Source organism: Chiloscyllium plagiosum, unplaced genomic scaffold, assembly GCF_037043375.1.
Source record: "Chiloscyllium plagiosum isolate Xiang-an unplaced genomic scaffold, Cpla_swu_hap1 HiC_scaffold_6, whole genome shotgun sequence".
Taxonomy (NCBI): domain Eukaryota; kingdom Metazoa; phylum Chordata; class Chondrichthyes; order Orectolobiformes; family Hemiscylliidae; genus Chiloscyllium; species Chiloscyllium plagiosum.
In genome coordinates this window covers 40,715,453-40,731,992 of record NW_028270144.1, presented here as the reverse complement: position 1 = coordinate 40,731,992, position 16,540 = coordinate 40,715,453, and the positions used below count along the sequence as shown (strand labels likewise).

At 39.6% G+C, this 16,540-nt stretch overlaps 1 long non-coding RNA gene across 1 annotated transcript; it reads left to right on the top strand.

Annotated features, from left to right (window-relative positions):
- Nucleotides 1-10,945: 10,945 nt before the first annotated feature.
- LOC122550544 (uncharacterized) lies at nucleotides 10,946-16,173 on the top strand. The gene is made up of 3 exons (XR_006311878.2): nucleotides 10,946-11,263; nucleotides 15,183-15,347; nucleotides 15,625-16,173. It is a non-coding gene; the product is annotated as an uncharacterized LOC122550544 (long non-coding RNA).
- The last annotated feature ends 367 nt before the right edge of the window (nucleotides 16,174-16,540 follow it).

The following is a 16,540-nucleotide window of genomic DNA, read 5'->3' as shown; positions in this document are numbered from 1 at the left end:
GGGGCAAATCTTATAAAGTCCTAGGCGACATGGGCTATAATGTGAAATTTGGAAGATCCATATGAGATATCAAGCAAAGCCTTTCCCAACATCGAAAGCAAAAGTAATTATTTAGATGTGAGCATAAGAGGTTTCGTTAGTAATTTTTCAGATGACACCAAAATTGGAGGTGCAGTGGATAGCGAAGAAGGTTACCTCAGATTACAACAGGATCTTGACCAGATGGGCCAATGGGCTGAAAAGTGGCAGATGGAGATTAATTCAGATAAATGCGAGGTACTGCATTTTAGGAAAGCAAATCTTCACAGGACTAATACACTTAATGGTAACATCCTAGGGAGTGTTGCTGAACAAAGAGGCTTTGGAGTGCAGGTTCATAGCTCCTTGAAAGTGGAGTTGTAGGTAGGATAGTGAAGAAGGCATTTGATATGCTGTCCTTTATCGGTCAGAGTATTGAACACAGGAGTTGAGAGGTCATATTGTGGCTGTACAGGACATTGGTAAGACCACTGTTGGAATATTGCATGCAATTCTGGTCTCCTTCCTATTGGAAAGATGTGGTGAAACTTGAAAGAGTTCAGAAAAGACTTATAAGGATGTTGCCAAGGTTGGAGGATTTGAGCTACAGGGAGAGGTTGAACAGGCTGGGGCTTTTTTCCTTGGAGCGTTGCAGGCTGAGGGGTTACCTTATAGAGGTTTACAAAATTATGAGGGGCATGGATAGGATAAATAGACAAAGTCTTTTCCCTGCGGTGGGTGAGTCCAGAACTAGAGGGCATAGGTTTAGGGTGAGAGGAGAAAGATATAAAAGGGGCCTAATGGGCAACTTTTTCACACAGAGTGTAGTCCGTGTATGGAATGAGCTGCCAGAGGAAGTGTTGGAGGCTTGTACAATTGCAACATTTAAAAGGCATTTGGATGCTTATATGAATAGAAAGGTTTTGGAGGGATATGGGCCGGGACTGGCAGGTGGGACTAGATTGGGTTACTGTATCTGATCGGCATGGATGGGTTGGACCGAAGGGGCTGTTTCCACGCTGTACATCTCTATGACTCTATAACAGAGTTCTGGGTATCGAGATGCGATTCTCACTAGGGAAAATTGAGATGCCCATTAACAGGAATTATTTCTTGTTATCACCCTCATTACTACCAAATCTCAGTTTATTAATGTGCAAGTTCCAATTCTGCCAAATACCAGATGGAAACTAGATGCCGAGAAATCCAAAATGAAAGTCAGAGTAGGAATTTGCTGACTCCAGCTCACTGTTTGCTCCTCAAGACTTCCAGCAATAACATCTTAGGGACATTCTGTGGCCAGTGATAGCATGCATTCCACATCAATGGAGTTGGCATCCAATGCATTCCTGCACTATCATGGCATATCTCCATTTGTTGGATGCTTCCGTATTTTAATGCTGTACACTGGAGCACACCAGCACCTCTCATTGCAATATTGATGCAAGGACACTATGCGAAGAGGTACAGACATCCAGCTCATGATTCGATCAGCCTGATTCTCAGGGTTCCTTGCTTTCTGTCTTAGCACTGTGTTACTTGGATGCTCATCACTTATCTGCCACGCATTACCCTACCTTTCCTTGTCATGCATTGTCATATCCTTTTAGTACAAACACAAAGCCCAGAAGCTTTTCATTGCTGTCAACAGGGCTGACATGTTGCTGCATGTCACCATGCAATGCCAGTGTTACATCTGCACCTTATGTCAGCATGCATCGAACACGCTGCACATACTTAAATCAACTGGCCATGTCTCAATCTCACAGGGAGGCAAGTCCTCAGGCAAGTCAAGGTCGGTAATATTTTGTCAGGAATGCAGATTCTGGTGCAATAAGACAAGGGAAACATTGAATAGCACCTCAGGAGCTTAGGTCCAGTCAGATTAACACTTGAACAGTAAGGGTCAGAACTTTCTCCACTTAGGAAGTGAGAAATCAAATGTTGGGTTCCCCACCATTCGTCTTGGCTCATTTTAGTCCATATTATTCTGCAATCAGGGAAACAGAGGTTCAGTGGAGAGGAAAGTGGTGACACAGCTGTTGGTGCTGGCGCAGGTGTGTAAAAGATGGGAAGGCATCACGAGTGAGTGAGTAGGAGCACATAGGTCTGCAACTATTCTGCACCAAACCACCCAGAACTTCCAGGTCTCTGTCTGTGAAATCTGCATTTGGGTGAAAATTACCTATTTTCTGCCATGTCCAGACCAAAAGTCATGAACCATGAAGCGCAGTTCCAGATTGCCAGTACATGCCTGTGTGCACAATGCCTTTTAGAGATGATGCCGGTGCCGAGGTGACAGATTATTTTGGATTATCACAGCAGTGGTGAGTTCTTCTGACCATGCCAATTTAGCTAGCATCTGATGAGCAGGGTGCAAAAAGAATAGGAAAAGTCATTAATGCAGCAAATTTGAGGCAATAGAATAAGAAAATGTGGTCCACCTCACGCAAAAAAAGTCCATGAGAATCTGCAAAAATGACACTCGGCCAAAAAATGATAAGATTTTGATCACAGAATACAAAGTCATTTTAAGTACAAATTATATGTAGTGCAAATTAAGTTTCCAACATCTATTGCAGAAGTCTAGAAGAATAGTGGCAGATGCTGAACCCAATTACAGAAGATGCTGTAACCCCAGCTTAATTTTATTAATCTTTTGTAGGGAATATGAGTGTCACTGGCAAAGCTAGCATTTGTTGTCCAACCCTTACTTCCCTCGAGCTGAGTGACTGACAAAGTCATTCAGAGGGAAGTGCAAAGACAACCTCCATTGCTGTTGGTCTGGTGTTACCTGGGACAGACTTGACAAGAAGAGCAGATTTTCATCCTTAAGGACTTTAATCAACCTGCACCAGATTACCACTCTTGGATACGCCTTGGAATAATTTTAATATAAATGAAAAATCTTCTAAGGTACTTCTTGATTATTTTGTTTCACAGAAGATTTTAACCACTAAACAAACTTTGAGCAGAAACTTGAGTTAAAAAAAATCACTATTAGGAGAAAATGAGGAATGTATTTGCAGGAGATCAGAGACAAAAGTGTGGTGCTGGGACAGCACAACATGTCAGGCAGCATCCGAGGATCAGGAGATTCGATGTTTCAGGCATAAGCCTTTCATCAGGAGTAGTGAATCCTGATTCCTGATGAAGAGTTCATGCCCAAAACATCGATTTTCCTACTCCTTGGATGCTGCCTGACCTGCTGTGCTTTTCCAGCACCACACTCTCCACTTTAAACTACTGCAATTTTAAGTACAACTAAATCTAGAAACCTAGGTCTAAAAAAAGTCTTCAAGTAGTCTCTGGAAATAGTACATTAACATGAATGACATTCTTCAAAAAGATCATTTCTAGATCCACACCTATTGTTGCAAGCCAATGCAGGTTATGACTGTGATTGATTTTATTGTATCTGGTAATAGAATGTTCAAGTCCTTGCAAGTTGCAAAGTGCCTCGCATGCCACAAACACTAATATCGTCAGCCACGAGTTTTCAATGTGTGCTCCACCCAATGCCAAAAATGATGATATTGTAAATCTGCTCTCGAATACATATTTCTTCATGAAATTTTGCAATTATCAAAGTTCATCAAATTATTAACTCTAGCTCATTGGAGCTTACTGCTGATTGAACAACTTTACAAATAGCAACATCTCAAACCTTCTTACACATGTTTAATATTTATCAATTAACTGAGCACTTTAATTTCACAGTTTGAATATCTTTGTCATTATATAGCTATTTTTACTCTTTGTCTGTGACTCTATCCTTTCATTTTAGTACTCTGGGTGTTGAGGCTATCTGACACAAAGGCTTCATAATGTGGAAACACATTGCCTTTTAGGGAAGGAAAGGTGCCATCCTTACCTGGTCTGCCTTACATCTGACTCCAGACCCACAGCAATATGGTTGGCACTTATCTGCCTTCTGGGGCAATTAGAGATGAGCAATAAATGCTGGCTTTGCCAGTCATGCCCGCATCCCATGACTGAATGTATAATGAATTGTAGGATCTGTTTCCTTGGTTTTATTTTCACCTCTCAATCCTTAGCAACAACTCTTATAGGCTTCAAGCTTTGCGTATCAGGTCATTATTGAGGTAAATTTTATTTAAACTTCACATATACTTCTAACTTCCTTGGGCTGCTACATTCCCTGCAGATATGTTTTATTTAAAATTTATGAGTTTTATTTCAAATTTATTATGCTTTACGAACTTCCATTCCTCTCCTGGTGCCTGTCTGTTTTCAATTGCCTCCAAGCCTTCTTCCCACTTCAATTTAAAAGTTTTGTTTTAAATTTGTTGAAGTTTCATTGACTTTTATTTCAGTTTTATTAAAGTTTATGGGCTTCCTTTGCTCTCTGCTAAATTCCCAATCTTTTATCCTACTTTTGGTTCCCACTGTTATCAATCCTGTGTCTGTTGCTCCTGTACCTTGCCATTTCCTTCAACCCATCTCCTGCACAACGGTTCCTCCCGTGGCCATAACTTTGGCTCACCAATGCCATCCCACCTTTCTCCAAACAACTTTTCATCCACATTGAATATTGAAAATGCTGACCTGAGCTCAACTGTCTGAGCAAATTTCCTGATGACCATAGACATCTTAAACTTTCTACATCCTGGCTTAAGAACACTGCTCCAACACTCAGGCTGTTACGATGATCCCCACTATTTGCTCCAACCCACCAACCATATGTTTCTTTTATTGACTAGTGATTTGTCAGCATCACTGGCTCAGCCAGTTTTTATTTTCCATCCCTAGTTGCCCTTGAGATGATGGTGATGAACCACTGTAGATCATTTACTGTCACATGTCTTTCTTTCTAAGCATGCTGTCTCTGCCTTTGGTTGTGCTCCCAAATGATTATTGATTGCTCTACATATAATGTTGGTAATAGTCGCTTATATTAACAAGGCACCTACAATGTCCAGTAGGGTTGATGTAGGACCCTATATTCCCAATGGTGATTAATACAAACTACCAGCTCAATGGTTGCTGTCTAACAATCCATGGTGGGTGATCCATGAATCTTAACTAATATAAAATCATGGGTGTGATGACTGTGAGCAGTATTCCATGCTACAAGTATGTAATTGTGGAATCAACAACAATAAATTTGGCAACTCAGGGATTTTCTGTTACTGGAAAGGCTGAAAGAGGTGAAAATGCATAAAAATGAGGGAAGAAAAAGGAAAAGGTGGGGAAGAGTGTTAATAATCTAGGTTTTATATTTTTTTTTAGATTAGATTACTTACAGTGTGGAAACAGGCTCTTCGGCCCAACAAGTCCACACCGACCTGCCGAAGCGTAACACACCCAGACCCATTCCCTTAGATTTACCCCTTCACCTAACACTATGGGCAATTTAGCATGGCCAATTCACCTGACCTGCACATCTTTGGATTGTGAGAGGAAACCAGAGCACACGGGGGAAACCCACGCAGAAACGGGGAGAATGTGCAAACTCCACACAGTCAGTCACCTGAGGTGGGAACTGAACCTGGGTCTCTGGCACTGTGAGGCAGCAGTGCTAACCACTGTGCCACCCACAGTAGATTTAGCTTGCTTTATTTAGCCATATTTAGATAGTTCTTAACAAGTACAAGCAATTTTACTCATCGAATAAGGGGAAGAGGCCATTTATGTATGAATATTACATCTTTGAAAAATTTCTGTGCTACCACACAGTCATACTTACCAATCCCAGGACACTTACAAACTAAATTTTGAGTAGCAGTCAGTGACACGCAATTGATTGGATGAAGCACTTCAATCATACTGTAATTGAAGAACAAATTATTAATCATCAGTCTTGAATAAAGGCTACATTGTTGTTAATTTCTACTAATTGCACTACTAACCATCTGTATTTTAAAAGATTTTAAAGAACAGAATGTGGGAAATGATTGTGAGAAGCATTTCCAGCAGTCTTGTCAACTGCATTGTTCTTGGCAGTAAAGCTTATGTATAACATTCATTTTAAGATGAGGTAATCATTGTTTTAGAGTTAGAGATCATGTCTACATGGAAAGATTAAATTAAAATTACCATTGCACAAAATTAACAATTTAGATTCAAACAACAACTTTTAATGAAAGGGATTAATTCCAGAAGGACTATTAAGTAAGAACTCTGAGCACCCGTGTTTTTAGCACTCCAAGAATCTTGAAGGCAGGTCCTGCTTCAGTTCATGGCTTAGATTGATCTACAAGTGATGTCAGCTTTCGGGGGCAGCTAACCAGGAACTTTCCATTAGCTTAAAATCTTCAGGTGATTTGTCTTGAAGGAGGAAATAATTTCCTGTATTTGAGCTTTGTTTGAGCAGTTTTCATAATCAGTTATTCAGTATACTCAACTGTCAAGTGAGCCAACATAAACATGTAGCCCATTCTCCCAAGATTTGGCTAGCACATTGTACTTTGGGTGTGCTGATGTGTGTTATGTCTGCAAATTTGAGATATTCAATTGTAATATTTTGTAAACTTGAAGATGCTTTGTCTGAAGGAAGGAAATGGTTTATTGTCCAAGAGTCAAGATTTGGATAGCCAACTTGAAGCTTGTCCTGTGTTGCTGTTTGGTGTAACTTATTGTTTTTGTTTGTTACTTAATGTGAGTGCATTGTTTTACATGGTTATACTTTATATTATTAATTAACTCAGTGTCTTAGTCTTGCTTGATGGTATATCCCTGTCAGACCAGCAGCATTTAAACCACACATTTTATAAGGGTCATACTCAGATAACTTTGGAGTATTCATCAAACCAGAGTAAGTACAGATATCTAATGGTCAGCTCTATGTGTGATGGTAAAAACAAACATCTTTTGTATCTGCACTAATATGCCAGGGAGCTATCATGTTACATTCACCCTGCTCCATTCAGGGCCCCATAGATAGTCTCTCCTTGAAGTGAAGTCAGCAGATGATATCTTTGGAGGCAAGGATTAGTTTCTGTAGATATGCTAGATGAGAAGTCAGGATCTGACCACTAGAAATTAAACTGAGCAAGCAATCTCCATCTGTTTACACTCTGTCATCAGCGAAGTGTTGGAGGGTGCCATCGGCAGCGTTAAGAAGCATTAACTGTGAAGGACTAATCTGCTCAATCATAATCAGATTGGATTCCACCAGGGCCACTTAGCTTTTGACCTTATAACAATCTTAACATGGAATAAAAAAGCTGAATTCCAGAGGGAAATTGAAAGTGAACTGCCCTTGATTGATGCAGCATTTGACAGAATGTGGAATCAAGGAGCACTTATGAAACTGGAATCAAATGGGGATCAGGGGTTAAGGTCATACCTGCCACAAATTAAGATGGTTGTGGTTGTTGGAAGTTAATCATCTTAGCTGGAGGGCATCTCTGCATGGGTTCCTCAGGGCAGCGCCCTAGGGCCAGCCACCCTCAGTTACTTCATCAACGATCATCTATCATAAAGAGATGTTTGCAAATAATTGCATAAGTTATAGCACCTTTCTTGATTCCTCAGATACTGAAGTTGTCCATGCTCATATGTAGGAAGGGTTCAACAACATCTAAACTGGGGCTGATAAGTGTCAAGAAACAGTGTGTAATGCAAGTGCTGGGATATCATTGTCTCCAACAAGACAGAATCAACCCATTGTGCCTTGACAATTAATGGCTGCAGTATCGATGAATCCCCCATGATCAACACCCTAGAGGTTAACATTAACAAAAATCTGTGCTGGATAAGCTAAATAAATATATAGGCCCAAGAGCAGATCAGAAGCTAGGAATTCTAAATCAGGTAACTCACCTCCTAGTTCCTCAAATCCTACTCAAGATTGCAATGTATATGTCAGGAATGTTATAAAATATTCACTTCACTGGATAAATGCAGCTCCAACAATGCCCAAGAGGCTTGACATCAGCCAGAACTAAGTGATCCACTTAATGTACCTCATCCATTCACATCAAGCTTCAAATGAGCAACTCACTCAGTGTCATCCTTTTGTCTTCTCCCCACATTGCACATTCATCCATTTCAAATAATAATCTATTTCTTTTTTCAGCACTTTCTTTCAGGAAATGTATTCTGGGCGTTAACCTTTCACTGTGGCCAAAAGCTTTTTCCATGATGGTTTTTATTTAACCAATGGTTTTAAATCTGTACCCTGTCATTCTCAACCCTTTGTGAGTTGCAATAGTTTTAGTTCTTCTACTCTGTTCAGAACTCTCATGATTTTGAATATCTCACTCAGCCTTCTTTCCTCCCAGAGAACATTCCCAACTTCTCCAATCCAATTTCATAACCAAAATTCTTTATTACTGGAATCATTTTCATCAATGTCTACTGCACATTCTCCAATACCTTCATCTCCTTCTTAAAATGCTATGTCCAGAATTACACACAAGATACCAGTTGAGATGAAGTCAGACTGGTATTTTGTGCAAGACATAGTTCCAATAGTAACTATCCATCCCTATCACAGACTCCAACATTTAGCTTTCACTTTTGCCACATTATTCTTCACAAGATTGAAGATCACTTAGCAAAGGTTTGGCAAATATGAGGAGGATGGGTTAATTGTGCTTTGACATTACTTTTAAGTTGTGAAAGAATAGAACAGAAATTGTGATATGCTGTTAAAGATACAAGTGAATACTTATGCAACTATGAATCTTTTATCTTCCTTTACTATGACTCTATGACTCCAACTAAATTAAAAGGCAAGTTGCTCACACCTCTATTCTGAAGGATACTTAAACAATTTTTCTCTGGATTGTTTTGCCTGTGAGGCCCTCACTTAAGATTGCACCACATGCTATTGACATTTCTAGTACTCTTCCACCAAAAATAAGCCTGAAATTTAAATTCAAAGTCATGGTATCAGGAATGTGCTGTTAGATATGATTATATATTTAATTTAAAAAAGCTAATTTGTCTTTAAAATGGATACAGGCAGTCTTATAAAATGGCTTCCAGAATTACTCTTCCTGTCTCACTAAAAGACCAGGAGAAAGTGAGGGCTGCAGATGCTGGAGATCAGAGCTGAAAATGTGTTGCTGGAAAAGCGCAGCAGGTCAGGCAGCATCACTAAAAGACCATCCAATCTAATGACTGAATCGGTTAAAAGTCAATTACCTTGAATAAAGAACAAAGATTGGTCTGTGCTCCAGAATTGGGCTAAATCAATATCAAGATAGAAGCATGATTTGACAATGACTGTGACCATTTTTTTAAAGAAGTTTTGAACCATATTAAAATTCAATTTTAACAATCATTTTGTACAGAGGTCTCAGGAAAATTGTCTGACCATCAACATGATGACAGGAGGGGGTATCCAGATCTGCTTGACTGAACCAGGCTATCAAGAGCCAGAACGGTCAGTGAAATAAAACAAAGGAATCTTCACTTATCCTAAGGACTTGTCCTGCTCAGTCCACCTGTGGGAGCAGTTTCCAACCATTTGACTGCAGTAACCATTACAACTGGTCAATCTGACATGTTTCAACTTCTTCACTTCAGAAAGTGTTAGGCTTGCAACAATTGTAAGGACTAATCTCAATTTCAACCTCACTTGTAATTTCTAATCTTACTGATTTTAAAGTTTTTTTTGCGATTTTAGTGAGTAACTTTATCACCTACCAGAGAGCAGGAGTGGTACTGTGGTAACGTCAGTAGGCTTGTGATCTGAGGTCAAGGTTAATTTTCTGGGGATGTGGGTTCAAATCCCACCACAAACAATAGCAAGTAAGGTGGAAGTACGAGAAACAACCTCTCTTCTTAAGGGTGGCACAGTGGTTAGCACTGCTGCCTCTCAGCACCAGAGATCTGGGTTCAATTCCCATCTCAAGCAACTATCTGTGTGGAGTTTGCACATTCTCCCCGTGTCTGCGTGGGTTTCCTCCGGGTGCTCCAGTTTCCTCCCACAGTCCAAAAAAAATGTGCAGGTTAGGTGAATTGGCCATGCTAAATTGCCTGTAGTGTTAGGTGAAGGGGTAAATATTGGGGAATAGGTCTGGGTGGATTGCTCTTCTGTGGGTCGGTTTGGACTTGTTGGGCCAAATGGCCTGTTTCCACACTGTAAATAATCTAATCTAAAATCTTCAAAACATTCAGTAAAAGCTATACAGCCTTGAAAGCTGTGCTCCACGTTATCTTTGTTTTTAAAAAAAGAAACTATAAGGTGACCAATATAAATTCTTATGTAAATCATTGGTTCATGGATCACTTGGAGGACAAGAACAGAGTAGGCACATGGTCATGAGACCATGTGACACAATGAAAAAGGTAGTGCCGCAACCTAGGTTTGCAGTTGGGTGACAACGTGTGATCAAATATATTTAGAGCTGTCAGGCTTTACCAATGCATTTTGTGATTTCCTCATCACATGTTAAGGGCTTGATTCTCCACTAAGTGAACAAAAGAGGACTTAAGAAAAAAGGCAAGTACAGGAGCCAGTGAAGGAAGAGTAATCGACATGCACTGGGAGAGACAGTTGCAGGAGCCATGGCAACCAGATCAGCAATACAAAGACAGAACAAAGCGTCTCCATACGACCGTTCAAATCTGATCCATTATTTAACAAGATCGTAAAATACACACACAATCTATAATGACAAAAGCGCTTCTTTCAGCATGAAGCATTGTCCAATGAAGCATGAAATCACTGACGTATTCAGCAGTCGCCTTTTTTTGCTAATGAGGCTGCTTTGACTAATTCAGTGGTAGAGCACATTTCAACATGCAAAATATGCTTCAGGGTTAATCAAATGATTTGAGATGAGTTAGGAAATTTATCAGGAAGGACCATTTCAATCAAAAACATTGTACGGAGTCTGAAATTGTTACATTGTGCACTACAAAGAGACAGTACAAAACTCACTGCAGCACAGATGTCTCACTCACTTGTGCTATAATGAAGTTAAGTGACAGGAAATGTTTCAGGAAAATGTTGAAGCAAGTCATCAAAATGCAATACAAAATCCCTCTGGCACTCTACCTTGGTTATGGAGGGTGAGAGTTACAAAGTGTTGTCTGATCGTGACTTCACTGGACTGTTCGAACCTGCAATTTATACGGTGGCAGGATATGGATGATGTGATTTACAAGCTGTACGCAAGGAGCTGTTTTTTGGGCATTGTTATCTAAGCAATGACTGTCACTGTATTCGTATTGGTAAATTAACAGCCGGTAGAGCAGCAGAATTCATGGGACGCGCTATTCCAAGGTTCAAAACAGATAATGATCAGCACGGACGCGCAGACAGGTAATCATTCTTTGTGACAGGTTTATGAAATTGTAGGCCTGAACGAGTCTAATTAAACTCCGTTATCTTTGAACTGAGAAAGAAAACAGATTACATGACAACCATTTTTTGCAGAGGTAATCATTTTCCTTGCACGCTTCAGGAAAGTGGCAGGAACTGCAGAAGGTCGGGACCTGGGTGCAGACTTGACAACCTCGACTCATCATGTTTGCACAACCTTCCCTCCACATTTGGGGGATATATTGATATTTCTTCAGAGCTAAAATTCTCAAATAAATTAGTTGAATTTTACATTCTTCAGCAGATGTAGATATAGCTAGAAGAAACTTACAGATTTTAAAGGCAAAGTTTGAAGCTGCACAGAGGATCCTTTTTTTACTCTTGCACGAAATAAAGGAGGATGAGCCAAAGAATTGAATGGGCACATTCTTCAAACCTTGTCTTTAATATATAGTGTAATTTTAGCCTAATCAACCTCCTGGAAACTGATAAGACCAGTTTATATGTTATTTCAACATTCTACCTTATTTTACTCACTACTTGATCATTCTTGTCAGTTTAAGGCTGCTCTGGCTAAGTTGAAATCACTCCTTTTCTTTTTAATTACATGAACTGTAAATTTCTTAAATCAGTGCATAAGCATGTATTTGATTGTGTGTATCAAATAGAAACCAAAATTACCAGTCTAAAGCCAATCAAAACTATTAAACCAGTAAAGAAGCAAATGAGGCAATAGTTTAAGAGTAAATGAAGTGCCAAGGTGGGTAGTTGAGCTCTCAGAACTCAAGAACAGCTAAGTCGGCCTTTATCTAGTAAATTACTTTGATAAAGGAGTTGAAATGCATACTAGAAAGTGCCTTGAAAAAGGTTGTTATGACACTGATTGACAATTAATTTGTCTGTTAGCATTTGCTAAAAAGGCTGCATGACATTTTACTGACTAGTACTGCAAGTAGTGACCTTTCCTAACAATGACTAGCTGAACAAGAGCAAAGAAATTATTTATGAGGATTTTGAGAGTTGCCTAAATCTGTGTTCACACAACACTGTTTATTTTACTGCTGGAGATGAACTGACTAGAACGTGTTTGAAGAAGATTTCTTAAACACATCAAAAGCTTTCTTGAAACTCAACAACGATCTATCAATATTTTTCCTGAAAGTTGTTTCAGGATTCCATCTAAAAAGCACTGGGCTCCTCTACCTCATTGCGCATCTCATCAGTGCCACTGGGAGCAATGGAGTGCTTGGCCATGAGATTATTGGTCAGAGTTTTGTAAGTCTGGAAGAGGAGCTCATAAGACCAAACAGAGCACCACTGCTGCTGGATAAAAGAGGGAAAAAGGTTTCTCAGACAGAGAGCCACCCACCCAGAGTCTTCAGGAAGCAATACTCCCAAGACCATGATAAGTAGGTTATGCTTTTCCAAGGAGATTGCCACATATATTTGGGATAAAAGTTCAGGCTACGGGGTATCTAAGACTCCATTTCCCTTGGCAGTCAAGATCTCAGTAGCATTTATTTAGAAGCCACATAACTTTGTAGTCTACAACATTAGGTGTCAGTAGCATTTCACAAGCCTGTATGAAGTTCTGCATAGAAGCTGTATTTTGAAGAATGACAGTACATCATTTCCCACTCTAAAGGAAGACCAGAGGAAGGGAGCTCAAGGATTCAACAGGGCTGTGGGATTCTCCATCATTGGAAAGTCATCGACTATATACATGATCATATACGCCTCTACTTTAAAATGAAGATGTTAAGAAGAAAAAAGCCATGTTTCAACATGCAGTTCATGGATGACCACTAACAGTGAACATCAACTGCATAATGAATTGCCCTGGTAATTTTGTATTGAGAAAACCATCCTACTACAGATCAATGTGAATGGTGGACTATTAGGCAACAAAGACACCCTCTCATGCCATGACTAATGGATTCACTGGAGGTAGCCTGATGCAACTGCTAAGCACTGGTACAATGAGCAATCAGGGATATCATTCAGCAGACAATTTGTTCCATTAACAGAATTTTAAATGATTCAGGGACCTGCAATACTTGAGTAAGAAGTATTGATTTGCTGCATATCTGGTATTATGGTGATCTTATGGCAAATTTTTATTTTGCCAAGATCACTCTACTTCAGATGTCTGTGCAGCCTTTGCTTGTAACAGCTGACAAACAGAGGTGGGGACGAATGACTGCACTTGCCATTAAGGCAGAATTTGACTTGACTGTTAAGGAACTATTGCAAAAGTAAAGTCAATAGAAATGCGAGGAAAACAGTGTCCACTTCCTGCAATCATGCTTAGGACAAAGGTAGATAGATGATTTAGTGGTTGGAAGTAAATGTCTCAATCACAGGCCATCCCTGCATGAGTTCCTCAGAACATAACTCATACCTACATGCAGCAAGATTTGGACAACAGTCAACTTTGTGCATTAGTGCAGGTAAGTGCCATCGAATAGACATTTACAATGAGACAAAATCATGCCATCTGCCACTATATTCAATTTTGTTCCATCATGGAATCACTCTCTATCAATACTCAGCAGCTCACCATTGACCAGAAAGGTAACTGGAGCAAACAGTGGGGTGGCAATGACCTTGTGATATTATCACTGGACTGTTACACCAGAGACCTTGGTGATGTTCTGGGAACTGGGTTCAAATCCTGCCATGGTAGAATTTGATTTTAATAAAAATCTAGAATTAAGAGTCTAATGATGCCCATGAAACCATTGCCAATTGTCAGGGGGAAAAAAAAAACTATCTGGTTCATTAATGTAACATCCTTAACTGGTCCAGCCTACATGTGACGCCAGATCCACAGCAATGTGATTGAAACTTTGCTGACCTCGAGGCAATTAGGGCTGGGGCATGAATGTTGACCTAGCCAGTGAATGAAAAAATATAGAAACACAAATATAATGGATACAAGAGGAGGTCAGAGGCTTGGAACTCTACAGTAAGTAATTTGCCTCTTACTCCTCAAAGAGATCCTCAGCATCAAAGTCAGGATTGTGAATAGCCTGGTTGAATGTAGCTCTAACAATGCTCAGTAAGCCTAATAAAATCAAGGACAGAGCAGCCACCTGGATGGCAACTAACCAACCATTCACTCCCTCTGTCACTGATTCATTGCGGCAAAAGTGTGTACCACCTATAAGAAGCAATGTGGTATATTGCAAGGTTCCTTTACTGTACAGACAAATTAAATGAGCAGGTGCATGGGATCATAACCATCTGCAAATTCTCCTCCAATTCACACCATCCCCAAAGTCCTTCACTGTTGCTATGTCACAATCCTGAACTCCCTATCTAACAGCTCTGCTTTTTACCTATTCCATCACTCTTTCAAGAGAATCATAGTCAACTGGTTGTGTTATTGAAACAGTAATCAAGTAGCCACTCCAATTCTGGAGGCACAAGTTCAAATAGTTCAAATCCCATCATCACAGCTGACAACATTCAATTAAATAATTTTTAAAAATCTACAATTAAACAAAAAGCTAATCTCAATACTATGGTACTGTGCTGGATGCATGCTCCTCTACTGCAGCCTTATTGTTAAATATCAGCCCAGCTGCCTGAGGAACATTTGGACAACATTCCAAAAATTGTGTTTTGGATTCTTCAATAACACAATGTCTATTCTGAGTTTCTTACGTTATTGGAGATAGTATAATTATTATCATATTTGGTAAAATGCCCTTAGAAGGCAAACTCGCACCATGGTCTACACACCATGGTGTACACACCACCCTACATGTGACTCTTAGTTTCCCTCTGAAAGCATGACAGAAAAGGTAATTCTAAGGCTGGAGGCTTAAACCAGACCTATGAGCAGGTGCATGAACAGCATTCACTTCATAGTCATTTTTACACTTACCCTAAAGTAAATCCATCTTCCTGGCAGTTTCACCAGAACAAGAGTAAGGAAGCGAGTATGAGTGAAACTTGAACATGGGAACTTGAGTGTGATGAGCAACTGGAAATGGACCGGAAAGAAAGCAGAATTCTACACTGTAAAGGAAAGAAGCACTGAACAAGAGGATTCATCAGCATGAAGGGGAAACACCAGGTGAAAAATCATTGTGTTCACTCACACATGACACCATGTAGTGTATATAATATGTCTGACTGTATTTGAAATTTTAACAGGGATATTGACTGTGAAATTGATCTTGGATGGAAGAACGCAATGAATTATAGGGAAGAGATATTGGTTTTACACTTGCTTGCTGTCAGTGGAAAGGAAATTGAACAGTTAGTAAAATGTGCTGCTGGTCTGCTATCAAAGATTGTGTGATACTGTTTTAAAACTAATTTCAACCCCTTTATTTCTGTTATTGTCTTAGATAACAGAAAAGAAAGCATTGGAATTGAATGAGGAAGTTCAACTCAGAATGCAACAAAAATGTGCTTGGGGCTACTTTATTCTACACCTGTTGACAAAAAAAAGAACATATTGAAGGAGGACCTCAGGTGCTTATACAATATTACCTAGTATGAGCATACCCTAATTGCAACTGAACAATATCAACAAGTCTGCCTCCTGCTTGGACTTGATTCAATGCATCCTTCTCTCTTTCACTTGCTTGGTTACATCTTTCAATTAGGAACTCATTAGGCATTTTATTTGCAATGATAATTTTTGGACCCTGGGAGGGTTATACTCTCATGCACTGATCTATTCAGACATGTGGAACACTGGTTCAAAATGTTAAGATATGTATCTCTTGATATTTTACCTAACAGAATCTTATCGATCAAGTCTTGAATATTTCAATTTACTGAGCATCCACAATCTATTGAGGGAAAAAAAAGTGTCAGATTTTCACCGCACCATGTGAGAAAACCATACTGATTCAACTCAAAAATAGCCCAGCTCATATGACCTACCTTTTGAACATCTTTGTTGAGGAATCGCACTATTGAGAAATTCTGGCTTTGATACCACTGGTGACATATTTAAAGCCAGATCATGTATTAGTTCAAATACTTTAAGTCAGAACCCCGCACATTTTGGGTACTTGAGTCTCCAAATTTAAGACATAGTCCAGAGAAAATGAAAGCCTTTTTCCCACTTTGTGGAAAGACCTGGAGTTGTTGATGAATGATGTAGTAGAGTGGATAGCTGCTCTTTTTCTAGCTGAAGAAATGAGACTGCATCATTACGTATAGCAAGCCTGATTTCACCTTGGGTCAGTACAGAGTCCCATGAGAATCAGGCAGAAGGTCAATGATCATTTGATTTCTGCCAAGGGTAAGTGC